This window comes from Callithrix jacchus, chromosome 16, assembly GCF_049354715.1.
Source record: "Callithrix jacchus isolate 240 chromosome 16, calJac240_pri, whole genome shotgun sequence".
Taxonomy (NCBI): domain Eukaryota; kingdom Metazoa; phylum Chordata; class Mammalia; order Primates; family Cebidae; genus Callithrix; species Callithrix jacchus.
In genome coordinates, this window is record NC_133517.1 from 25,700,333 (window position 1) to 25,726,812 (window position 26,480).

Here is a 26,480-nt window from a genome sequence, read left to right on the forward strand (position 1 = left end):
GGACTGCTGAGTGCTAGAGGCTTTAAAAGAAAGAAGAGTGTTGCTTTATAAATTAAATTTTATATTATTAACAATACTAGTAATAATAATTTATTATTAAATGATTTGTTATAATAAAGTCACTCAACTCACCCAGAACAGCTTCCAATCCTGCGAGCTCCATTCATGGTTAAGTGCTTCTACACACTTTAGTGGAGACGGGGTTTCACCATGTTGGTCAGGATGGTCTTGAACTCTTGACCTTGTGATCAAGAGGTACACTAAAATATGGTGTACCATATTTTATCTTTTATACTGTATTTTTACTGTACCTTTTCTAGTTTGGATACACACATCCCATTGCATCACAGTTGTCTACAGTATTCAGCACAGTTACATGCTATACAAGCGTGTAACTATACCACAGAGCACAGGTGTGTAGTAGGCTCTACCATCTAAATGGGTAAGTGCATTCTGTGATGGTCACACAATGACAAAATTGTCTAATAACTCATTTCTTAGAACATAGCCTCATCATTAAGCAACACATGACTGTATACACACACACATGTACATATGTATGTATGTATGAATGAATGAATGTATAATTTAAGGAAGCAATTAACCACAACAGGCAATTGACAGTAACAGTTAAGGCCATGGGCCCTGGGATCCTGGGATTGGAATCCCGACTTCGTCACTTACTGTGTGATCTTGAGGAATTTACTTAACCTCTCTAAGCCTTAGTTATAAGCTCAATTTGGCCGGGCGCGGTGGCTCACACCTGTAATCCCAGCACTTTGGGAGGCCGAGGCAGGCAGATCACGAGGTCAAGAGATCGAGACCATCCTGGCCAACATGATGAAACCCCGTCTCCACTAAAAATACAAAAATTAGCCGGACGTGGTGGCACATGCCTGTAATCCCAGCTACTTGGGCAGCTGAGACAGGAGAATTGCTTGAACCCAGGAGGCAGAGGTTGCAGTGAGCCAAGAATGTGCCATTGCACTCCAGCCTGGGCAACAAAAGTGAAACTTCGTCTCAAAAAAAAAAAAAAGATGAATTTAAGAAATACTACTCTTCAGTTTATTTACTTTGTTTATCAAATATTTAGTAAGACTCAATTATCTATCAGTGCCTGGACAATAAGGAGAACCAGGTCCCACCTCCATGGGACCTAATGTGCAAACAGTATTTGTGCGCTCAAGGTACAGTCTAAGCAGCGTCTAGCTCATCATCAAACAACTTTCAAATATCCGATACGTATTTTCAATGAGATATGACTTTTGCAAGTGTTTTACTGGATCACTGTTGTCATGGCAATAGGAGAGCGTTAATATTCATGTTGCCTAGCATATGGTAAAGCTGTGATTATGAAGAAGATGTTATTCATGCAATTGTTTAAATTAAATTTCTGTGAAATGAGCCTATGAACTGGATCCCGAATTTTTTTTTTTTTTTTGAGACAGACACTCACTCTGTCACCAGGCTGGAGTGCAGTGGCACAATCTCAGCTCACTGCAACCTCTGCCTCCTGGGTTCACGAGATTCTCCTGCCTCAGCCTCCCATGTAGCTGGGACTACAGGCAAGCACCACCACACCCCACTAATTTTTTTATATATTTTTTTTTTTATTTTTAGTAGAGATGGGGTTTCACCATGTTGACAAGGATGGTCTCCAGCTCCTTATCTTGTGATCCACATGCCTCAGCCTCCAAAAGTGCTAGAATTACAGGCGTGAGCCACCTCGACCGACCTCCGAATTTTTTTTAATTTTTATTTATTTAACTATGGGGAAAAACTTTGTTTATAACAAAAGCATTTCCCTTGGCTGATTAAGTACCTATACAGTGAAAATACATGGGCATTTAATCCTGGGGATCTTGCCAGCCTTGAGTCAGCGCTGGACACAAAGTCTCACTATGCATTCTCTCTTTATAATGCAGCTGCTACACTCAAAATAAAAAATACAAAAGTAAGGAACTGAGCTGAATGTATAGCCACCTCAGGAGATACTTAAGACTGTTTTTACTTATTCATTTTTAATGAACTTACAATGTGACTTTCTTAAGAGTGGCTTGCTTTACTAAATCAGTAGTCAGCAGATACTTGAGTATTTGATAAACAATGCACTAAATGCTAAAATGTAGACTTAGTGGGGGGCTAATGTGAAGATTCCAGAAACTGGTTCCTAGTCAACAGAGGTTTTAGCTGGGCGTGGTGGCTCACGTCTGTAATCCCAGCACTTCAGGAGACCGAGATGAGCAGATCACCTGAGGTCAGGAGTTCAAAACCAACCTGACCAACGTGATAAAACTCCATCTCTACTAAAAGTACAAAATTAGCCAGGTGTGTGGCAGGCAACTGTAATCCCAGCTACTCAGAAGGCTGAGGCTTGAACCCAGGAGGCAGAGGTTGCAGAGAGCCAAGATCACACCATTGCAATCCAGCCTGGGCAACAAGAGCAAAACTCTGTCTCAAAAGAGAGAGAGAGAGAGATTTTGCGCTAGTTAAATCACAAACCGTACGAATAGTAAAAAAGAAAGAGAGAGAGAAAGGAAAGAAAAAAAAAGAAAGAGAAGGAAGGAAGGAAGGAAGGAAGGAAGGAAGGAAGGAAGGAAGGAAGGAGGGAGGGAGGGAGGGAGGGAGGGAGGGAGGGAGGGAGGGAGGGAGGGAGGGAGGGAGGGAAGGGGAAAAGAAAATCGAAGACCCTTCTATCTTTGTGAAAATTATGTAAAAATGACTTCCTCTTATTAGTAATGCAAGCTGCCTCCCTCCCTCTTGCTGTGCAGAACTATGTCAGACTGTAGCCATGCAGGATCCTTTTCTAGTTAGCAACCAGTAAATTAAAAATTTAAAAAAAAAAAAAAAAAAACCTTTGTCATTGGCCAGATCTCTATTTGGAAACAGGCATAAATTCACTAGTCTTACTTTAGCTACTGGAATTGCATCTTAGCAGAGAGAAGGAAAAGAACACAGCTTTTTAGAGCACATTATGCATCTAACTAGTGTGAACTCCACAGCAGACTAGTCATAGTAGATAAATGAAGACGAAGAAAAAGCAGTCGTTGAGGACACAGCACATTTACCTCTTTAATTGGCAGAAACGTCTGCTGGTGTCCTGGCTTATGTAGTCCAAGGAGGAACAGGGGATTGACTTTGAAAAGCAGTAACATGTTGGCTTCATAATTTTGTTTAAAAACAATATTAGCCAAGTGTGGTGGCTCACTCCTGTAATCGCAGCACTTTAGGAGGCTGAGGTGGGAGGATCACTTGAGACCAGGAGTTAGAGACCAGCTCCGGCAACATAGTGAGACCCTGTCTCTACAAACAAAAACAAATTTTAATTTAAAACATAGCAGGGTGTGGTGGCTCATCCCTGGGGTCCCAGCTACTCAGAGGCTGAGGTGGGAGGACTGCTTGAGCCCAGGAGTTTTGGGGTTTTTTTGTTTTGTTTTGTTTTGTTTTGTTTTTTTGAGACAGAGTCTTGCTCTGTTGCCAGGCTGGAGTGCAATGGTGCGATCTCGGCTCACCGCAGCATTCGCCCCCGGGTTCAAGCAATTCTCCTGCCTCAGTCTTCCAAGTAGCTGGGACTACAGGCGAGCACCACAAAAATTACCACGCCGGCTAATTTTTGTATTTTTAGTAGAGATGGAGTTTCACCATGTTGGCAAGGATAGTCTCAATCTCTTCACCTCGAGATCCACCCACCTTGGCCTCCCAAAGTGCTGGGATTACAAGTATGAGTCATTGCACCCAGTCGAGTCCAAGAATTTGAGATTGCAGTGAGCAATGATCTCACAACTGCACTGTAGCCTGGGTGATGAAGACAGACCCATCTCTAAGAAAAATAAAAACAATGATGTGAGTTCATCCAGGAAAAGTTTGTAGAGAAAACCCTTCAGTTGTCCTGTGCTGACCAGGACAGAATGAGGGAACTAGCACCAATGCTTTAAATGTCCTTCCCAGGGCTCCTTTCTAAGGCTTTCAAAGCAGCTTTACTCAGCTCATATTCATCCTCCCAAGAACCCTCTATTGGACTAGTAGGATTTATACAAGAAACTTGGCCGTAGAGGGATTTAATGACTTGTCCAAGGTCAAAGTGAGTTTTTAGCAAGTCCAGGAATCAAGTCCAGGTTTCCAGCCCCCCTGGCAGATCCCCCATCACATACTGGAAAACATTCTTTCCCTCACCCATCCCTTGCCCTGTTCTATTCTCAGACTGTGTTGATGCCCACGCTGAAAATAGAATCTCCTTACCACTGCCAGAGCTCTTCCTGTCACTGCCCCGCAGTGGGAGAGTTACAAGAAGGTGTCAATGGCCATTCAGCTTGTCTTCAGAATTGCCCCCAATTATGACTGCCAGATTTAGCAAAAACAATAATATGAGATACCCAGTTAAATCTGAAATTCAGATAAGCAAAGAAAATTTATTTAGGATAAGTACAGCACATGCAATATTTGAGATATACTACTTACACAAAACATTTGTTACTTATCTAAAATTAAAATTTAACAGAATGGGCTGGGCAGGCTCATGCCTGCAATCCCAGCACTTCGGGAGGCCGAGTCAGGTGGATCACCTGAGGTCAGGAGTTTGAGACCAGCCTCGCCAACAATCCCGTGAAGTTCCGTCTCTACTAATAATACAAAACTTAGCTAGGCATGGTAGTGCATACCCGTAATCCCAGGTACTCAGGAGGCTGAGGCAGGAGAATTGCTTGCCCAGGAGGCAGAGGTTGCAGTGAGCTGAGATGGTGCCACTGCACTCCAGCCTGGGCAACAGAGCGAGATTCCATCTCAAAAAAAAAAATATTGAACAGATGTCCTGTGTTGTATCTGGCAATCCCGCCTCCTCATGCTCCCCATCTACCCTCGAACCCACACACAGGAGTATCTCAAGGACAACACCCTCACCCAGGACACAAGGAGCAGCACACAGATGTCCTTCTTCCCAAAACCTAGGAAAGTTCTTCTCAATTCATTGTGCAAAACGATTCTGCAGTCCATACCTCAGAGAAATAGGTTTCTAGGTATTTTATAAGCTTTTTTTAAATTGCAAGGATATTTATGGATTTTTTTTCAGTTACAAAAGTAATATATATGTATTTCCAAAGATGGCCGCAACAATGTCTCCCATTCTACTTTCCCACAAAGTTACCAAGAGGTGGTGTCTGTGTCCTTTTCCCCATAAATATGGACAGGCTTAAGACTTGTAGAAGTTCAAATTGAATATACATGGCTTAAATATGGATGAGTTTGTGACTTGAAGTATGGATTGGCTTGTGTCTTGCAGAAGTTCAACTTCTATTGAGCTGTCAGAAGAGTCAGACTACACGGAGGCCAGCATGCTGGTGGGAAGCCAGGCTACATGGAAAAGCCACAGGTAGGGGCTACATGAGGCAGACCAGTCTTTTTTTTTTTTTTTTTCCTTTTTGAGACAGAGTCTTGCTGTGTTGCCCAGGCTGGAGTGCAGTGGCACAATCTCGACTCACTACAACCTCCATCTTGGGGGCTCAAGCAGTTCTCATGCCTCAGCCTCCCAAGTAGCTTGGACTACAGGCCCATGCCACCATGCCCAACTAATTTTTTGTATTTTGTATTTTCACCATGTTACCCAGGGTAGTCTCAAATTCCTGAGCCTAAGTAACTTGCCAGTGCTGGGATTACAGGCATGAGCCATCACTCCCAGCCTAAACCTTGATGATTCTGATGTCAGAGATTCTGTCTTTTTTTCTTTTTTTTGAGACAAAGTTTCACTCTTGTTGCCTTCCCTGGCTGGAGTGCAATGATGCAATCTCAGCTCACTGCAACTTTCGCCTCTCAGGTTCAAGTAATTCTCCCACCTCAGCCTCCCAAATAGCACGGATTACAGGCATGCACCACCACGCCCCAGCTAATTTTGTATTTTTTTTTAGTAGAGATGGGTTTTCACCATGTTGGTCAGTCTGGTCTCGAATTCCCGACCTCAAGTGATCCACCTGCCTTGGCCTCCCATAGTGCTGGAATTACAGGCATAAGCCGATGCACCTGGCATCAGACCAGTCTTTAATGTCCTCCTAGCCCAGGTGTCAGGCAGGTGAGCAAATTAGCCTTCTGATGATTCCAGCCTCCAGCTTTTGAGTCACTTCCCAGCTAAGGTCTAAGACAGGATGAAGCAGAAACAAGCTATCCCTACTCTGACCTTCCAAATTCTTGATCCCAAAACTTGTTGACATAATAAAATGATTGTTGTTTTACATCATTAAGTTTGCAATGGTTTATAATGTAGCAATAATAACTAGAATATAAAACATGCTCATTTCAGAAACGCCAAAAAAGAAAAGAATCACCTGTAATTCTAGACGCAAAGGCAATTGCATTTAACATTTTGAGCCATGTGCTTCCAATATTTTTCTATGCCCATATGCACACATTTTTCTGCTTAAGCAAGCACAGTATCATAGCACAGATACCATTCTATGCACTGATTTTTGACCTTGACATTATTTGAAAAACCAGCTGGGCACAGTGGCTCATATCTATAACCCCAGCACTTTGGGAGGCGGATGGATCACAAGGTCAGAAGTTCGAGACCAGCCTGTCCAGGATGGTGAAACCCCATCTCTGCTAAAAATACAAAAATTAGCCGGGCGCAGTGGCAGGTGCCTGTAATCTCAGCTACTTGGGAGGCTGAGGCAGGAGAATTACTTGAACCTGGGAGGCAGAGACTGCAGCAAGCCAAGATCGCGCCACTGCACTCTAGGCTGGGTGACAGAGCAAGACTCCATTCAAAAAAAAAAGAAAGAAAGAAAAAGAAAAATCAGCCAGGTGCTATGATTCATGCCTATAATCCCAGCACTTCGAGAGGCCAAGGCGGATGACTCCTTTGAGCCCAAGAGTTCGAGATCAGCCTGGGCAACATGGTGAAACCCTGTCTCTACCAAAAATATGAAAATTAGGTAAGCTAGTGGCACACGCCTGTAATTGCAGCTACTTGGGAGACTGAAGCAGAAGGATCACTTGAACCAAGTATATTGAGGCTACAGTGAGCCATGATTGTGCCAATGCACTCCAGCCTGGGCAACAGAATGAGACCCTTTCTCAAAAAAGAAAAGAAAAATCTTTCAATTTGATTAAACAATAGTGTCTTTGACAATAATAACTGAAATAGCTATTACTAAGTATTTACCTTGCTTCTTTTTTTTTTTTTTTTTTTTTTTTTTTTGAGGCAGGGTCTTACTCTGTCATCAGGATGGAGTGCAGTGGCAAGAGCTCAGCTCACTTTAGCCTCCACCTCCTGGCTTCAAACAATCCTCATGCCTCAGCCTTCTGAGGAGCTGGGATTACAGACGCATGCCACCATATGTGGCTAGTTTTTGTATTTTTAGTAAAGAAGGGGTTTTACCACATTGCCCTGGCTGGTCTCGAACTCCTGAGTTCAAGTGAATCGTCCGCCTCAGCCTCCCAAAGTGCTAGGATTTAAGCATGAGCTACGGCACCCAGCCAGTATTTAACCTGTTTCTGTTTATTATCATAAAGATAGCTGCAACAATAATCCTTATACACACATCTTTGCATTTAGATGAAAATATAAGGATAATAGCTTTTCCTTAAAATAAATTCCTGGCTGGGCGCAGTGGCTCACGCCTGTAATCCCAGCATTTTGGGAGTCCAAGGCAGGTGGATCACAAAGTTAGGAGTTCAAGACCAGCCTGGCCAAGATGGTGAAACCCAGTCTCTACTAAAAACACAAAAAGTTAGCCAGGCGTGGTGGCAGGTGCCTGTAATCCCAGCTACTCAAGAGGCTGAGGCAGATAATTGCTTGAACCCGGGAGGCAGAGATTGCAGTGAGCCAAGATTGTACCACTGCACTCCAGCCTGGACAACAGAGTAAGACTCTGTCTCAAAAAAAAAAAAAAATATGAAAAGTTTTGCATAATTTGCAAGGCTTTTGATACACATAAACTTTCCTCCAAAAACAGCTCTGCTTTTTATTAACAGGTTAAATTATTTTATGCTGCCAACAACAGTGTATGATTGCTCATGTTTTCACATTCTCACTACCAAGAGATATAATGATCATTTTCAATTTCACCAATTTTATGAATAAAAATGACAGTTCAGCTGGACATAGTGGCTCACACCTCTAATCCCAACACTTTGAGAGGCCAAGGCAGCAGGATGACTTGGTCTGGGAGTTCTCAACCAGCCTGGGTAAGATAGTGAGTCCTTCACTCCAGCCTGGGCGACAGAGCGCAACTCCATCGCAAAAAAAAAAAAAAAAAAAAAAAAAGATAATGAGACCCAGTCTCTAAAAAAAAAAAAAAAAAAGACAATTCATTGTTGTCAGGGTTAACACTGCTTACCTGTTTATTAGCCATTTTTATTCCTTTTTTGGCATGAATTGCCTCATCCTGTCCTTTGCCTATTTTTCTATTGGAAGAGTTGTCATCTCTTAGTGATTTGTAAAAGCAATTGCATTATCAATTATACCAATCCTTTCATATATGTAGAAAAAAAATGTTTAAGTTGGTCATCTGGCTTTTATTGAATTTCAAATTTCAAATATATTTAAAAGCTAAATCAGCATATATGAAATTGAGTATTATTGCATGTGTGCTTGGCTATACCCTAAAATGTCAGTTTATTATCCCTAAAGGCATATTTATTGATGTTTATCAAGAATAGGAGTTGGCTGCGCGGTGGCTCACACCTGTAATCCCAGAGCTTTGAGAAGCTGAGGCAGGCGGATCATGTAAGGTCAGGAGTTCAAGATCAGCCTGGCCAAAATGGTGAAACCCCTGTCTCTACTAAAAATACAAACATTATCTGGGTGAGGTGGTGCGCACCTGTAATCCCAGCTACTCAGGAGGTTGAGGCAAGAGAATCACTTAAACCCGGGAGGCAGAGGTTGCAGTGAGCTGAGATTGCACCAGAGCAAGACTCTTATCAAAAAAAAAAAAAAAAAAAAAAAAAAGGCCGGGCGCGGTGGCTCAAGCCTGTAATCCCAGCACTTTGGGAGGTCGAGGCGGGTGGATCACGAGGTCAAGAGATCGAGACCATCCTGGTCAACATGGTGAAACCCCGTCTCTACTAAAGATACAAAAAATTAGCTGGGCATGGTGGCGCATGCCTGTAATCCCAGCTACGCAGGAGGCTGAGGCAGGAGAATTGCCTGAACCCAGGAGGTGGAGGTTGCGGTGAGCCGAGATCGCGCCATTGCACTCCAGCCTGGGTAACAAGAGTGAAACTCCGTCTCAAAAAAAAAAAAAAAAAAAGAGAGAGAGAGAGAAAGGCCGGGTGCGGTGGCTCACGCCTGTAATCCTAGCAGTTTGGGAGGCTGAGGTGGGTGGATCACCTGAGGTCAGGAGTTCAAGACCAGCCTGTCCATCATGGAGAAACCCCATCTTTAAAAAAAAGAGAGAGAGAAAGAAAACAAGTGTAGCACTCTAGCTGAAACAAAAGGGGAAGTGGTAAAGAGCACAGATGGTAAAGATGGGGAAGTGGTAAAGAGCACTCAATAATAACTTTTTTATTATATGTATTATATATTGCAAACTATTATAATTGTTATCTTTATGTTACATATAGAATGTATTATAATATTTACATTTATATTATAGATGTGATATATATTGATTGTATTTAAAATAGTATATGTATTAAATATATTTTTTGTTTGTTCGTTTTTGAGACAAAGTCTCGCTCTTGTTGCCCAGGCTGGCATGCAATAATGTGATCTTGGCACACTCCAACTACCACCTCCCAGGTTCAAGCAATTCTTCTGCCTCAGCCTCCCAAGTTGCTGGGATTACAGGTGCCTGCCACCACGCCCAGCTAATTTTTTTTTTTTTTTTGAGACTAAGTCTTGCTCTTGTTGCCCAGGCTGCAGTGCAATGGTGTGATCTCAGCTCACTGCAGCCTCTGCCTCCAGGGATCAAGTGATTTTCTTGCCTCAGCCTCCTGAGGAGCTGGGATTACAGGCGCCCATCATCATGCCCTGCCAATGTTTTTGTTGTTCTTGTTTTCTTAGTAGAGACGGGGGTTTTGCCATGTTGACCAGGCTGGCCTCGAACTCCTGACCTCATGATCCGCCCACCTCAGCCTCCCAAAGTGCTGGGATTACAGACGTGAGCCACCTCACCCAGCCGATTTTTGTATTTTTAGTAGAGATGGGGATTCACCATGTTGGCCAGGTTGGTCTCAAACTCCTGATCTCAGGTGATCCACCCACCTCAGCTTCCCAAAGTGCTGGGATTACAGGCATGAGTCACCATGCCTGGCCTAAATATATTATTATATTTAATATAATAATTATAATAATAACTAACATTTATTCAGCAATTTTATTTATTTATTTATTTTTTTATTTTTTTGAGACAGGGTCTCACTCAGTCGCCCAGGCTGGAGTGCAGTGGTGTGATCTTGGCTCACTGCAACCTCCACCTCCCAGGTTCAAGTGATTCTCCTGCTTCAGCCTCCTAAGTAGCTGGGATTACAGATACCTGCCACCACGCCCAGCTAATTTTTGTATTTTCAGTAGAGGCAGGGTTTCCCTGTGTTGCCCAGGCTGGTCTCAAACTCCTGAATTCATGATCTGCCCTCCTTGGCCTCCTAAAGTGCTGGGATTACAAGTGTGAGCCAACCAGCCCAGCCCATTTAGTGAGCATTTTACTATGCACTTTATATGAATTTTGTCATATAGTTCTCCCATTGTGACATCTGTTGAATATCTGTGATGTTTTTCTCCCTTCTATCCCCAGAATTAATTCCTGCCTCTTAAGTATGTTGCCCCCGCCACCCTCTCAAGCCTCCCTCCTAAGAAGGCTTTGTCTCTATTATTTGGAAATCCTCTGGTGGGCCTCTCTTCCATGTCTTCAAGACCCACACCCCAATGTGGTTCCTCTGTACAACACTGCCTATGCAAGCCACATTCAGATGTAGGACCGTCCACTTAAAACCCAGCCTCGACTGGGTGCAGTGGCTCACACCTGTAATCCCAGCACTTTGGGAGGCCAAGCTGGGTGGATTATCTGAGGTCAGGAGTTCAAGACCAGCCTGGCCAACATGGTGAGACCCTGTCTCTACTAAAAATACAAAAATTACAGGTGTGGTGGCATGCCTGTAGTCTCAGCTACTTGGGAGGCCGAGACAGGAGAATTGCTTGAACCCAGGAGGCAGAGGTTGCAGCGAGCCGAGATTAGGCCCCATCACTCCAGCCTGGGCAACAGAGTGAGTCTCCATCTCAAAAAAAAAAAAAAAAGCCTCAATTCAGACATGTAAAACCTCCACAAGAACAAATATGCAAATTAAGGCAATTCGTTCTTTTTTTTTTTTTTTCAGAGGCAGGAGATCACTCCAGGCTGGAGTACAGTCATGTGATTTCGGCTCAATGAAGCCTTGACCTCTTGGGCTCAAGTGATTCTCTGACCTCAGCCTCCTGAGCAGCTGGGCCTACAGATGCACACCACCATGCTACAGGCACATGCCACCATGCCTGGATAATTACTGTATTTTTTGGAGAGATGGAGTTTCACCGTGTTGCCCAGGCTGGTATCGAACTGTGAGGCTCAAGCAATCCTCTCACTTTAGACTCCCAAAGTGCTGGGATTACAGGCTTAAGCCACCACACCCAGCCTTTCCTTCACTTTGAAAGAGAAAAGAATTATCATTGATGCCAGGCAAGGTGGCTCATGCCTATAGTCCCAGCCATTCCAGAGGCTAGGGTGAGACTATTGCTTGGGCCTGGGAGTTAGAACCCAGCCTGGGCCACACAGTGAGACCCCATCACTGATTATTTTTGAAAAGATGAGCCTGGACAAATGATCTTGTCTGGGTTAAATCAACATGACCTTCCGTGTGTTTTACCCACCATTAGATGATATATCATCAATCAAATGATGAAAACAGCATAATAGCTTAGAGTTCTTCAATCATTGCCTTATGAACCTTCTGCATTCCCTGCAAGACCACAAATTTTTCAGCATTCTCCATTTTGATTTAAATAATCTAATTTTCTGCTCAAGGTCAGAAAGATCCTGTGTTCATTAAGTGGAATGGAGTAGGTCTTTGCCGAGTATTAAGAAATAAAAATGATCATTTAGCAACTAGGAAAGAGGATAATCCATTGCTGAAAATAGTGTCCTCAATCAGCTTGGAAGGTTTACTATGGAAGAAAATGTACCCAGGCAAACGTCCAGTGACTTACCACCTCGCCAGAATAGTCCTCCTCCTGATGTGTTTTGGACTGCATTCTTTTTATACCAAACACAACCCTGCCTCACCCTCGAATTCTTTCTAGTGAATTATGCTTTGGTAGCATGACTTCAGTCTACAATGAGGAAATATTAAAAGAAATAACCACTTGGCATTCCTATTTATCACAAGAACGCTGTGGAGGATGTTGGTCACTGCACAATATGACATCCTCTACTACACAGTAGAAATTATCTTTGGTTTCAGCCCAGGGATAGTTGTACTTCCCCTTAGTAGCCAGTTTATTTTTAGATCCACACCATGAACCACAGATTCCTGACATTTGCAGTTTGATCTTTGCATGTTCAACTGCTCAAAAGGGACATGTCAGTTGTTTAACAGGGTGTGATATGAAACTCTTTTTTTTTTTTTTTGAGACGGAGTTTCGCTCTTGTTACCCAGGCTGGAGTGCAATGGCGCGATCTCGGCTCACCGCAACCTCCGCCTCCTGGGTTCAGGCAATTCTCCTGCCTCAGCCTCCCGAGTAGCTGGGATTACAGGCACGCGCCACCATGCCCAGCTAATTTTTTGTATTTTTAGTAGAGACCGGGTTTCACCATGTTGACCAGGATGGTCTCGATCTCTTGACCTCGTGATCCACCCGCCTCGGCCTCCCAAAGTGCTGGGATTACAGGCGTGAGCCACCGTGCCCGGCCAATGAAACTGTTGCTAATGAGTGAGCCTCACACCCCAGTGCAAGTTAGGACAGCTTTGCTCTTCGTCTGATCACACCGTCCTCCTCGGGCTGCCTGCTAAAAAGCTCAAAGGGAGACATTTTTTTGTTTGTTTGTTTGTTTGCTTGCTTGCTTGCTTTTGATTTGTTTTTTTGTAGACAGAGTCTCACTCTGTCACCCAGGCTGGAGTGCAGTGGCACTATCTTGGCTCACTGCAACCTCGGCCTCCTGGGTTCAAGCGATTCTCTGCCTCAGCCTCCTGAGTAGCTGGGATTACAAGCGCCCACCACCATGCCCGGCTAATTTTTGTAGTTTTAGTAGAGACAGGGTTTCACCATGTTGGCCAGGCTGGTCTCGAACTCCTGACCTCGTGATCCACCCGCCTCAGCCTCCCAAAGTGCTGGGATTACAGGCATGAGCCATCATGAGCGACTCTCAAAGGGAGTTTTCTGCCCTCCATCTGACTGTACTTTCTGCACTCTAACCTCATCCTTCGTAAAGATTCCATCCCAATGCAAATAAGTTTAGAGTTCCCAGGTACCCTTCCCAAGGAGCCAGTGGTCTGCACGGTGTCACTTCAGTGTGAACAAGGTCACCTGGAAGCTGGGCTCAGCAACAGGACAAAACAGGGTCTCTCACCGGCTCAGAGCCACCTTTCTACCAGAAATACTCGCTTCATGGGAAGAGCTCTGTCTTGGTGGAAGAGAGGGACGAGGGGTGAGGGAAAGCAGGAGGAAGTGAAATACTTGCCTTTCTCCCACAAGAGGAAAAGGGATCATCTTTCCTGACAAATGAGGGAAAGGGCCAATTCCAAATATCGAGTGTTGAGAATTACTCCTGGGTGTGTCCAGCAGATGGCGCTCTGGTATAGGTAGAAAGAACAGCAGCGTCACTCACTCCTGAGGAAAATCTGGCGGTTAGATGTCCTGCCTGGCTAGCTCCAGAACTTGTCCGCAGGGGCTTGGGACAACATTCTGAATGGAAGCCCGAAGGAATTCAAAGGTATGCTTGCATAGGAGGAGATGGCTTGCAATTGCCCAGAGAAATCCTTGCAGCTTCCGCAGCCCTTCCCAACGAGCCACCCCTTAGAACGTCGTCAAAAACGTGTAAAATATTTCCAGCTGCGAAGAATTCTTTTAGGCAGCGCCGCGATGCGCCTCGGGGGCGGTTCTCAGACGCGTGCGGCTCTCCTACCCTCTGACCTCAGAAGTCCTTGAGGGTGGGTGCCGGAGGCGGCTGCGTCGGCGGTGATCCGATCCTTGTGGGTTAGAAGAACCCTGCAAAAATGTCTCTCTATCTCTTGAAGACTTGAAGGTAGACAAGGTAATTCAGGCTCCAACTGCATTTTCCGCAAACCCTGCCAAACCAGCAGTTTTCTCAAGCTTCTGCTCCCATCTCTCAGGATGGAAATCTCTAACCCAAACTATATCCGGAGCTCTCTCCATGTCTAGGCCGGCGTGTAAATGAAGAAGAAATACATGCAAATGCGGCATGGCTTCTGGTGCACCAGTTCAGAGGCAGTTGGTTGCAAGACCTTGATCTGTATGGTGGCTCCTGTAGGGTAATGATGCTGGAATTCGTAGAGCGGAAATTAAGCAAGGGATACGTGAAGTCATTTTGTGTAAGGATTAAGATGGAAAAATTGGATTCAGGCTTAAATCAATAGATCACGGTATATTTGTTCAGCTAGTCCAGGCTAATTCTCCAGCCTCATTGGTTGCTCTGAGATTTGGGGACCAAGTACTCCAGATGAGTGGTGAAAATTGCAGGGTGGAGCTCTGACAAAGCACCCAAGGTGTTCACACAGGCTTTTGGAGAGATTACCATAACGATTCGTGGTGACAGGCCCTTTGAACTGACAACTACCATGCATAAGGATAGCAATGGACACCTAGGTTTTATCTTTTTAAATGGAAAAATAGGCCGGGCGCAGTGGCTCACGCCTATAATCTCGGCACTTTGGGAGGCCGAGGTGGGCGGATCACAAGGTCAGAAATTCGAGACCAGCCCATGGCCAATATGGTGAAACCTCGTCTCTTAAAAAAAAAAAAAATGGAAAAATAGGCCAGCTCAACACCTGTAACCCCAGCACTTTGGGAGGCAGGCGGATCACTAGGTCAGGAGTTTGAGACCAGCCTGACAACATGGGGAAACCCCATCTCTACTAAAAATACAAAAATTAGCCAGGCCTGGTGGTACGCACCTGTAATTCCAGCCCCTCAGGAGGCTGAGGCAGGAGAAGCACTTAAACCTGGGAGGCAGAGGTTTCAGTGAGCCGAGATCATACCACTGCACTCCAGTCTGAGTGACAGAGAGAGACTCCATCTCAAAAAAAAAAAAAAATTACCCAGGCATGGTGGCTGGCATCTGTAATCATAGCTACTTGGGAGGCTGAGGCAGAAGAATCACTTGAACCCAGAAGGCAAAGGTTGCCACGAGCTGAGATTGTGCCACTGCACTCCAACTTGAGGGAAACTCCGTCTCAAAAAAAAAAAAAAAAATCATTACTGTTAGCCCTGTAGCACTTCCAGACTTGCCACTAGAACCTTGTGTATCTTCAGTCCTCTGTCTACCCAACAAGGTAAACACTATTAGTCTCTCTTTGCAGATGAAGACACTAAGGGCAGTGGTCATGTATTAAATGTCATCATTATCGGAATTTAGACCCAAGTCTGTATTGAAGTCAAAAGCCTGAGCTGTTCTCATTACTCCGTTCTGTCTCAACAGTCTCGCTGTGTTGCCCAGGCTGGAGTGCAGTGGTACCATCTCAGCTCACTGCAACCTCAGACTCCTGGGTTCAAGGGATTCTCCTGCCTCAGCCTCCCTAGTAGCTGGATACTACAGGCACTTGCCACCACGCTCTGCTAATTTTTGTATTTTTAGTAGAGACGGGGATTCACCACATTAGCCAGGCTGGTCTCAAACTCATGACCTCAAGTGATCCACCTGCCTCAGTCTCCCAAGGTGCTGGTATTACAGGCATAAGCCACCATGCCCAGCCCATTCTCTCTCTCAAGCAATACTTCCTAGGAATTGTATTTCACTAAATGACAGTGTTTTGTTTTTTTTTTGTTTTTTTGAGACAGAGTTTCACTGTTGTTACCCAGACTGGAGTGCAATGGCACGATCTCGGCTCACCGCAACCTCCACCTCCTGGGTTCAAGCAATTCTCCTGCCTTAGCCTCCCAAGTAGCTAGGACTACAGGTGTGCACCATCATGCCCAACTAATTTTTGTATTTTTAGTAGAGACGGGGTTTCACCTCGTTGACCAGGATGGTCTCGATCTCTTGACCTCGTGATCCACCCACCTCAGCCTCCCAGAGTGTTGGGATTATAGGTGTGAGCCACCACGCCCAGCCTAAATAACAGTGTTTTGAAGAAATTAAGAGGCAAAGGAGCAAAGCCTTGGTAAATCATGGTCCTTATAGGGAAGAAGAGTCTTAAGATGGTCCTGATGTCACATCCCAGAGGCACACAGCCTTCTCCATCACTCCTAGGTCTCCTAGGCTATACATTTTCCCTCAGCAAAACCACTAGTTTTAAATATTAATATTCTATATTAATATTCAAGTTTTGAAAGTTAATATTTGATATTAATATTTGTTTTGAATGTTAATAGTGTTGATTTGAATATTAATAATGGTAATTTTCCGACTGCCTTACATGAATGTCTAATACTTTTGTACTGAAAGTCAAGTGTATGATAGGAAAATGCTGAACGTCTCTTTCCACAAATCCTGTAGGTGGCACCCATGTACTGGTTTCAACCGAAAGAACGCATTGACCTTTCAGGAATCATACTAGGCACAGATGCAGCTTATGAAATGACTCCTTTTATTCTAAGTAAAAGAGAAAGACCATAGCCTCGCTCCCTGTGCCTTCGTCTAAAAATTCACCCTTTAACAAGGCTCTCAGCCACCCAAAGAGGACATAACCCATGCCCCTGCGGGAGAAGTGCCAACTTCCAAGCACCTCTCTAAGGCCAAACAACCGTGTTACCTTCAGCAGGCACCTGACTTCTTAGGGTCCCTAATTTCTCATCTAGAAAATGAGAAGGGTGAGGCCAGCCACTGTGGCTCAGGCCTATAATTCCAGCACTTTGGGAGGCCGAGGCGGGTGAATCCCTTGAGGTCGAGAGTTTGAGACCAGCCAGGGGGCAATGGCAAAACTCCATCTCTACTAAAAATGCAAAACATTAGCGGGGCGTAGTGGCACACACCTGTAATCCCACTACTCAGGAGGCTGGGGCACGAGAATGGCTTGAACCTGGGTTAAGGAGGCTGCAGTGAGACGAGATGGCGCCACTGCACTCCAGCCTGGGCGACAGAGCAGGAATCTGTCTCTAATAATAATAAAGTCCCTTCTAACTCATTAACTTTACTTTGTTCTCCCCCAAAACGAATCCTGAATGGACCCTTAGTAAAAGGAATGAACTTATGAAATCAGAGTTGAAAGGGACTATGAGGGGAATCCAGCTCAAAAAGCCATTCTGCCCTCAGAAATGTACCATATGTCTCCGAAAAAGTTGTCCACCAGGAGTCGAAAAAGTTGTCCACCAGGAGTCATCAGTCCATTACATCATACACCGACCCATCCTGTGTGGGCTCCCAAGCCCTGGCCTCACCCCTGTTCCAAGGGCCACTTTCTATACTCACACACCCAAGCGCACACATACGCACTCAATTTGTCTTTGTCCCTTTAAACTCTACTACCTAGAAGTGAGTGAAACACTTCAGGTAAAGTTTAACTAAAATGGAGTAGAACAGAACTGTAAACTTCCTTGTTCAAAATACTGGACTTGGCCGGGTGCGGTGGCTCACGCCTGTAATCCCAGCACTTTGGGAGGCCAAAGCGGGCGGATCACGAGGTCAAGAGAGATCAAGACCATCCTGGTCAACATGGTGAAACCCCGTCTCTACTAAAAATACAAAAATTAGCTGGGCATGGTGGCGTGTGCCTGTAATCCCAGCTATTCAGGAGGCTGAGGCAGGAGAATTGCCTGAACCCAAGAGGCGGAGGTTGCGGTGAGCCGAGATCGTGCCATTGCACTCCAGCCTGGGTAAAAAGAGCGAAACTCTGTCTCAAAAAAAAAAAAACAAAATACTGGACTTTTATTTCACATTATTAGTAAACTCCTAAACGCCTCTAACCAACTAAAACCGCTTCATCTACGTGATCCAATATGGTAGCCACCAATCACATGTGATTATTGGGCACTGGCTATATGGCCAGTGCAACTGAGAAATGGAATTTTCAGGGTTTTTTTTTTTTTGAGATATGGAGTTTCACTCTTGTTGCCCAGGCTGGAGTGCAATGGTGTGATCTCAGCTCACTGCAACCTCCACTTCCCGGGTTCAAGTGATTCTTCTGCCTCAGCCTCCCAAGTAGCTGGGATTACAGGTGTGAGCCACCAGGCCTGGCTAAATTTTTTTGTATTTTTAATAGAGACAGGCTTTCGCCATGTTGGCCAAGCTGGCTCAAACGCCTGACCTAGGGCTATCCACCCACCCCGGCCTCCCAAAGTGCTGAGATAACAGGCATGAGCCACACACTCAGCCACATTTTTAGTTTTATATCATTTAAATGTGAAAACAGACAATTCAGTTATTGAATATATATATATATAAACTAAATTTATATGCATTCCATAACCGAATATTGAATATTCAGTTTATATATACTCAATAACTGAATATGCATATATAACAGAGACAAGGTCCTTCTTTACCTGTGGAGAAGATAAAAAATAATAATAGTAATTTTTCTTTTTCTTTTTTTCAAATTTTTATTTTTGTTTATTTTATTTATTTATTTGTTTGTTTGTTTTTGAGACAGAGTTTCGCTCTTGTTACCCAGGCTGGAGTGCAATGGCGCGATCTCGGCTCACCACGACCTCCGCCTCCTGGGTTCAGGCAATTCTCCTGCCTCAGCCTCCTGAGTAGCTGGGATTACAGGCACGCGCCACCATGCCCAGCTAATTTTTTGTATTTTTAGTAAAGACGGTGTTTCACCATGTTGACCAGGATGGTCTCGATCTCTTGACCTCGTGATCCACCCGCCTCGGCCTCCCAAAGTGCTGGGATTATAGGCGTGAGCCACTGCGCCCGGCCGAAAACATGAATCTTTTAACAGCATAAACTTGTACAAGCTTTAGTTCTCCCCTGTGGGTCTATGGGATGTGCAGCCAGAGTACTGAAAGAACTGTTCTGTTTTTGAACTTCTGCACCACAGTCTACACACATGATAGACAGAGACAGACAAAGAATCACAATATCTTTTCCCCAGGTTCCCAGGAAATTGACAATTGAGGCTCGATATTCAGTAATGTGGTTCTTAGGAGTAAACCAGATCTTTTGGGAAAATTGTATTTCAGCTCCCTGGATAGGGTAAAGTCTTTGGTCCTTGAAGAAGTGTTTCAGTCAAATGTTATCCTACTGGCGAAATGTATAGATTTGTGCATACCTGGCTGAACTTCAGCGTTATAGGACTCTCTCACAAAGATCTGAATGTATAAGCGGATGTGAGTCACCAAGCACCCTAGCTTACCCACAGACACGCAAACCGAGGAAACAGTATACTCTAGGAAACGTTGTAGGAAACAGAATATGATTTACACAACTCCCTCAACTCTCCCGTCCTTCATCCAGCCACCGTATCATTGGGGACATGATACTCTGCTAGACAGTCTACACTCTAATTGAAATTACGCAAAGACAACAGTGTGATGAAGTGGTTTGAGCATAGAAGCTGCAAAGAGAGATCCATTTTCCAATCCAACTAGGTTAATGATTATATGTCACTTTGGAAAATCATCACCTCTTTATTGAAATGAAAACTGAGTCCAAATGCATGTTGCTTTGTGTTGGGTCAGACCCTCTAACCTTGAGGAAGAGGCCAAGGCTTCTTCCCTGTTGTATTCCCACTCCTAAAGAGGAATTCTGACAGAGGACAAAATCTTTCCCTCCCTTCAATACAGGAGGGAAGGAGGCCTCTTACTAAGTTCTAGCAGATGCATAATTTAGTGACATTACTGGAGGGTAGAACTTTCTATGGGAGCAGAAACTGCTCAGAAGCCCTGCCATCCAATAAAACCAGTGCAAGAGTCGGGCGCGGTGGCTCGTGCCTGTAATCCCAGCACTTATCATGAGGTCGAGAGATCAAGACCATCCTGGCTAACATGGTGAAACCCCATCTCTACTAAAAATACGAAAATTAATTGGACATGGTGGAGTGCGCCTGTAGTCCCAGCTACCCAGGAGGCTGAGGCAGGAGAATTGCTTGAACCTGGACGGTGGAGTTGCAGTGAGCCGTGATCCTGCCACTGCACTCTAGCCTGGGCGACAGAGTGAGACTCCATCTCAAAAAAACAAAATAAAAAAAGAAACCAGTGCAAGAAAGAGGCGCTTTAGGAACCCTCCAGCTTGTGAGGTGCCCTCAGCTCTAACAGGCCCCGCAAGACCCCCGTGGGGCCCAGGTTGGAGGAAGCAGGACCAGAACAGATGGATTCCAGCTGGTTCTTCTCTGGGCCTTGAGACAGGAGGAAGGAAGTCTGAGATTTCCGTGCTGTCCCGGAAGCTTCTTAGCGACAGAAACCTGACAGGGGTTTGAGACAACCATTTAGCAACAATTAAAAAGAAGAATATTGCCTGCAGGCACCAACATCTCAGTAGAGGCTGAAATAGGGGCTTGGACTGTGGGAAAACGGAAACCTGCTTCCCAACACGAGGGCCTTTCTGGAACCAGGCAGGGGTCCACTGTAGCAAAGGGTAGCATCGTGGGATGGGGTGGGCTGAGTTCCCATTTCGGTTGGCTTTGCACCAGCTGTGTGACCTTGAGCCTCAGCTGCCACATCTATAAAATGGGAGACGATAATAATATCACGTCAGAGGGGTGAGACTGAAAATACTTGAAGCACAGAAAGAGATCGGCAGGAAGTCAGCCGCAAAGTAAGTGCTCCCTGGGTATTGGCCATTATGATTCCAATGAAGCTTTTAAAGCTGTGGTTAGAACACACCAGTTCGGTGTCAGCATGATCAGGGCCCTGGATTCATATTATAAAGACCTACATGGAGCCTCAGAAAGGTGAGCATTAGACAAAGAACTCCTGGGGCAGTCCCCTGAGAGAATAGTTAATAACTGAGGAAGCTTCTGGGTGAGGACTTATTTGTCCCATTATCGCCCACCTCCACCCCCAGCAGCAGCAGCAGCAGTTGAGAACCCAGAATGAAATAAATACTAGGCTCAGTATTGACAAAGGTACAAGAAAAAGAAAAAGAGTCTGGGCGTGGTGGCTCACGTCTGTAATCCCACCACTTTGGAAGGCTGATGCCGGTGGATCACCTGAGGTCAGAAGTTCAAGACCAGCTTGGCCAACATGGTGAAACCCGTCTCTACAAAAATTAGCTGGGCATAGTGGTGGCGCCTGTAATCCCAGCTACTAGGGAGGCCGAGGCGGGAGATTAATTTGAACCCGGGAGGCGGAGGTTGCAGTGAGCTGAGATCATGCCACTGCTCTCTAGCGTGGTGAAGAGCGAGACTCCATCTCAAAAAAAAGACTGAATGAATTCCAAAGTCTATAATTCCTTCTTTGGGAAAGAGGATTTTTCAGGTACAATTCAAACTGGAAGCTGCCCTGTGCTAGTATCCGAAAATTGAGCAGTATCTCCATTGCATCCCCCCCACACCAGCACCTGGCTCAGGAGAACTCAGAGACATCAGATGAGACAGCTGCAGAGAGTGCAGCCAGGCGCCAACCCTCCCAGGATGAAGCAGGGACTTCCAAAAGTGAGCACACCTCAACTCTTCAGAGCTCTGAGCAACTGCAGAGAGAAATGGTTGGTATTGATCTAGTGCCTACCATCAGGGAGCTGCAGAGAAAGAGCCAGTAAAGAACCAGGGCAGCCACAGGGTTCTGGGTGTGACTGACAAAGACGTCTCCGGACATGCCCAGTCCAGGGCCCCACAGCTGCCTCAGGATGAATTAGGGCTTAATGCCAAAGCCACACAACACGGTGTTTGTGATATATACATTCACGCTTAAGCCAGTGGTTTCAGAAAACAGAAGTCTTACTGCATTGTGTAGTTCAGACATTCTCAAAGAACACTTTATTTTTTCAGATGGAGTCTCCTGGGTCGCCCAGGCTGGAGTGCAATGGCACTTGCACTTGGCTCACTGCAACCTCCACTTCCCAGGTTCAAGGGATTCTCCTGCCTCAGCCACTTGAGTAGATGGAGTTACAGGTGCTTGCCACCAAGCCCTCCTTATTTTTGTATTTTTAGTAGAAATTACAGGCATGTGCCACCACGCCCAGCTAATTTTTTGTACTGAGTAGAGATTGGGTTTCATCATGTTGGCCAGGCTGGTCTCGAACTCCTGACCTCAGGTAATGCACCCGCCTCCACCTCCTAAAGTGCTGGGATTACAGGTGTGAGCCACCGCCGTGGTCTCAACAAACACTTTTGATGTTATTTTAAGGTCCTGAATTAAAGAACCTCTTCAGATGTTGATAAAGTTAAGTCTCATTAAAACAGACATCCAGGCCACGCAGGCGCAGTGGCTCATGCCTGTAATCCCAGAACTTTGGGAGGCCAAGGCAGGTAGATCATCTGAGGTTGGGAGTTCAAGACCACCAGCCTGGCCAACATGATGAAACCCAATCTCTACTTAATACAAAAAATTAGCTGGGCGTGGTGGCACATGCCTGTAATCCCGGCTGCTTGGGAGGCTGAGGCAAAAGAATGGCTTGAACCCAGGAGGCAGACATGCAGTGAGCCAAGATTGCGCCATTGCACTCCAGAATGGGCAACAAGAACAAAACCGTCTCAAAAAAAAAGACAAAGGCCGGGCGCAGTGGCTCAAGCCTGTAATCCCAGCACTTTGGGAGGCCGAGGTAGGTGGATCACCAGGTCAAGAGATCAAGACCATCCTGGCCAACATGGTGAAACCCCGTCTCTACTAATAATACAAAAAATTAGCTGGGTGTGGTGGCATGTGCCTATAGTCCCAGCTACTTGGGAGGCTGAGGCAGGAGAATTGCTGTCTCAAAAAAAAAAACAGTGCTTGCTTCAGCAGCACATTTACTAAAATTGGAATGATACAGAGATTAGCATGGCCCCTGCACAAGGATGACACACAAATTTGTGAAGCATTCCATATTAAAAAAAAAAAAAAACAGGGGGTCTGATGTGGGGGCTTACACCTGTAATCCCAGCACTTTGGGAGGCCGAGGTGGGTGGATCACAAGATCAGGAGATCAAGACTATCCTGGTTAATATGGTGAAACCCAATGTTTTAAAAATAAAAAAACAGGCATGGTTCAGTAGCTCACACCTGCAATCCCAGCACTTTTGGAGGCCAAGATCACTTGAGGTCAGGAGTTCGAGACCAGCCTGGCCAATGTGGTAAAAGCCCATCTCTACTAAAAATACGGTAATTAGCTGGGCATGGTGGGCACCTGTAATCCCAGCTACTCAGGAAGCTGAGGCACAAGAATTGCTTGAACCCAGGAAGTGGAAGTTGCAATGAGCTGAGATCGTGACTCTGCACTCCAGTCTGGGTGACAGAGCAAGACTCCCTCTCAAAAAAAACCAAAAAACCACATATACAGAGTTCCAGAGTCCATACCATGCTCCCTTCACAGTGGTGCCTTCCTACCATCCATCTGGGGGTGTTACACACTTTCCTTTCATGCCAGGTTGTTTCGATTATGCAACTTTATTCATCTACAGTGTATGTGATAAAGAGCAAAGGGTCTGCGTATATTCCTTATGAATGTCACATTTTTCTACATTTAATTTTTTTTTGTTGTTCTTTTTTGAGATAGGGTCTCACTGTGTCACCCAGGCTGGAATGCAGTGACATGATCTCAGCTCACTGCAGCCCTGAACTCCCGTGCTAAGGTGATCCTCCTACCTCAGCCTCCAGAGTAGCTGGGACCACAGAGGTGTACAATCACACCCAGCTAATATTTTTTATTATTATTTATAAAGATTGGGGTCTCACTATGTTGCCAAGGCTGTCTCAAACTCCTGGGCTCAAGGGATCCTCCCACCTCCGTCTCCCCAAAATGCTGGGATTACAGACATAAACCACAGTGTCTGGCGTATTTGATTTTTTTGTTTCTTTGCTTTGTTTTGTGGGGGTTTTTTACTTTTTTTTTTTTTGAAACGGAGTTTCGCTCTTGTTACCCAGGCTGGAGTGCAATGGCACAATCTCGGCTCACCGCAACCTCCGCCTCCTGGGTTCAGGCAATTCTCCTGCCTCAGCCTCCCGAGTAGTTGGGATTACAGGCACGGGCCACTATGCCCAGCTAATTTTTTGTATTTTTAGTAGAGACGGGGTTTCACCATGTTGACCAGGATGATCTCCATCTCTTGACCTCGTGATCCACCTGCCTCGGTCTCTCAAAGTGCTGGGATTACAGGCTTGAGCCACCAAGCCCGGCCTGTTTTTGTTTTTTGTTTTGAGACGGAGTTTCGCTCTTGTTACCCAGGCTGGAGTGCAATGGCACAGTCTCAGCTCACCGCAACCTCCGCCTCCTGGGTTCAAGCCATTCTCCTGCCTCAGCCTCCCAAGTAGCTGGGACTACAAGCGCGTGCCACCATGCCCAGCTACTTTTTGTATTTTTAGTAGAGACAGGGTTTCACCATGTTGACCAGGATGGTCTCGATCTCTTGACCTCATGATCCACCTGCCTCGGCCTCCCGAAGTGCTGGGATTATAGGCGTGAGCCATCACGCCTAACCTAATTTTTTTTTTTTTTAAAGATGGGATTTCACCATGTTGGTTAGGCTGGTATTGAACCCCCGACCTCAAGTGATCCGCCCACCTTGGCCTCCAAAGTGCTTGGATTACAGGCGTGAGTGACCGTGCCCGGCCTTTATCTTTTTTTTTTTTTTTTTTTTTGAGATGGAGTCTCACTCTGTTGCCACGCTGGAGTGCAGTGGCACGATCCCGGCTCACTGAAACCTCTGCCTCCTGGGTTCAAGTGATTCTCTTGCCTCAGTTTCCCAAGTAGCTGGGACTACAGGCGCACACCACCATGCCTAGCTAATTTTTGTATTTTTTAGTAGAGACAGGGTTTCTCACCATGTTGACCAGGATGGTCTTGATCTCTTGACCTTGTGATCTGCCTGCCTCAGCCTCCCAAAGTGCTGGGATTACAGGCATGAGCCACCGCACCTGGCCTAATTTTTAAATACACAGAGTGTTTGCCTCATTCCATATCAATGTTTTGTCAAATTAAATTAGCAATCTGCCTACAGAAAGGCAGACAGGAGGGAGGAGTCACATACGCAGAAGGGAATGTACCTCTAGAATATAGTTTCTCTTTGCCTTATAGCTCCTGGTTTCCTCTATAACTCTGTGCAAGAGAAATTTACATTTCCTAAAAGCTTTAAAAGCTTGAAGTTTGGTAAATTAGACAGTATCGTCTTTCTCCTTTGGAAGAAGAAATTTCAGTCTTGTCTTTTACCTAAATCATTTTATGGGCCATTAATTGAATAGATAATGTTTCTCAGCAAAGGTTGAGGGTCGTTTACCATTTTCAACTTGACAACTACCTGTGATCACAGGAGAGCTGCAGAGAGAGGTGACAGGGAGCCTTTATGAAGAGCATAGGCTTGACTGGAATTAGAAATCTACAGTTTTTTGGTCTCTTATTTTGCATTGACAAATGAGTGAGTGAGATACCTACCAGTTTTTTCATGATAATGGATTTTTGTTTTCATTGGAAATTCTCAATATCAAAAAGTCTCCTGGTATTATAGTTTTGTTTAGAAAACCAAGGGCTGGCTGAGCGAAGTGGCTCACACCTGTAATCCCAGCACTTTGGGAGGCCAAGGTGGATGGATCACAAGGTCAAGAGATCGAGACCACCCTGGCCAACATGGTGAAATCCCTGCTCTACTAAAAAAAATACAAAAATCAGCCGGGCATGGTGGTGCCTGCCTATAGTCCCAGCTACCTGGGAGGCTGAGGAAGGAGAATGGCTTGAACATGGGAGGCAAAGATTGCAGTGAGCTGAGAGTATGCCACTGCACTCCAGCCTGGACGACAAGAGCAAAATTTCGTCTCAAAAAATAAAATAAAATAAAATTTACCATTTTAACCATTTTTTATTGATATGTATAGGAAAATAATGGGAGCTACAGTTGTGATTTTAAGCACTTTTAAGTGTTCAGCTCGGTAGCATTAAATACATCCACATTGTTGTGCGACCATCACCACCATCCATCTCTCGAACTTTGCCATCTTTCCAAAAGGGAACTCATATCCACTAAACACTAACTCCCGTTCCCCCTTCCCAACTAGAATGGCAACCACCATTCTATTTTCTGCTTCCATAAATTTAACTATCCTAGGAACTTCATATAAGACAGGAGTCACCAGCCTAGGCAACATAGAGCAACCCTGTCTCTACAAAAAAAATTTTTTTTAATTGCCAGGTATGGTGACATATCTGAGGTCCCAGTTACTTGGGAGGCCGAGATGAGAGGATTGCTTGAGCCCAGAAATTTGAGGCTGCAGCCAGCCAAGACTGCACCACTGCACTCCAGCCTGGTTAACAGAACAAGATCCTGTCTCAAAA

General features: G+C 45.1%; 1 non-coding gene and 1 pseudogene across 1 annotated transcript; both read left to right on the forward strand.

Moving 5' to 3' along the window:
- The first annotated feature begins 14,041 nt into the window (after positions 1–14,041).
- Positions 14,042–21,105, forward strand: LOC100397945 (syntenin-1-like; annotated as a pseudogene).
- A 1,842-nt stretch (positions 21,106–22,947) lies between these two features.
- LOC118148649 (U6 spliceosomal RNA) lies at positions 22,948–23,051 on the forward strand. Its single transcript, XR_004735570.2, has one exon. It is a non-coding gene; the product is annotated as a U6 spliceosomal RNA (small nuclear RNA).
- Positions 23,052–26,480: the final 3,429 nt, after the last annotated feature.